Here is a 1164-nt window from a genome sequence, read left to right on the forward strand (position 1 = left end):
TGCGTTACTATTCCGCATATTTTCTATTTTATTAATTACAATTTATACGCGTTTATAATTTTTGAAAACATCGAGATTTGAACCTGAGATCCCTAGAACTGCAGACTTGTACGCTAACGCTGAGCTAATGATACTTTGTACATAGGACTTATTTTTTCTATTATATATTCTATATCTCTTGTATTTAAACAAATACTAACAGCCAACTTTAACAGCGGCGAGATATGACCGCCTCAACGCTATTCAACAGTATTCAGCCAAACGGATACGCGTTTATTCGCCAATTTTTAAAAATTAATATCTCGTTAACGATTGCGAATTTTGCAAAATGATATAGAGGACTTTTCTGTTTAGTTTAATCTGCTCTAGCAGCTCACAAGATTTGATATGGTTATTACCGGACACCCTGTATGTAATAATTTAATTTTAAACCGATCGAGCAATCTGGACTGCGTTCGGAGAAATATTTTTGTTTTATATTATTTATATAGTGTTTAAAAATATAGCTGTAAAATAAAAATAAAATGACACAAAAAGCGCTAATAGCATCTCTTTAAACGTATTTCTGATGCTGAAAATTAGAATAAATTTATCATATTTATCTTTTATATGTATCTTTTATAGTAGTATTTATTAAATTGCTGAAAGATTACAATTGTTCCATCTATGTTATGTATTTTGAGTTACGTGTGAGTTCCATTACATTTTTAAGTAATTGTTATGTATTATATACGTAACAAAGAAATATATCTTTGTTCTTCTAAAGTGCCCTCAAAATTATATTGCATTTACATATCATCTCTATAACTATAAAATATATCATTGTTCTTTCCATGTGCTCCCTTAGTTATATTACAGTTACGTATTGGTTTGCTGGGAATAGTTGCAAGCGCTTCATCTATTCGATCATTCAGTTCCTCAACAGTATTTATAGGCATGCGATATACATATTCTTTTATTGTCTTCCATAAGAAAAAATCGAGCGGAGTTAGATCTGGTGACCTCGCTGGCCACGCTCGAGGACCTCCGCGGCCAATCCACCTATCGGGGTACATTCTGTTTAAAGTTTGTCGTGTGCATCTTGCATAGTGTGAAGGTGCTCCATCGTGCTGAAACCACATAACTCGTACGCTCCTCCAGTGGTATAGTCTCAAGTAAATCGGG

Source organism: Wasmannia auropunctata, unplaced genomic scaffold (genome assembly GCF_000956235.1).
Source record: "Wasmannia auropunctata unplaced genomic scaffold, wasmannia.A_1.0 LD335988.1, whole genome shotgun sequence".
Lineage (NCBI taxonomy): Eukaryota > Metazoa > Arthropoda > Insecta > Hymenoptera > Formicidae > Wasmannia > Wasmannia auropunctata.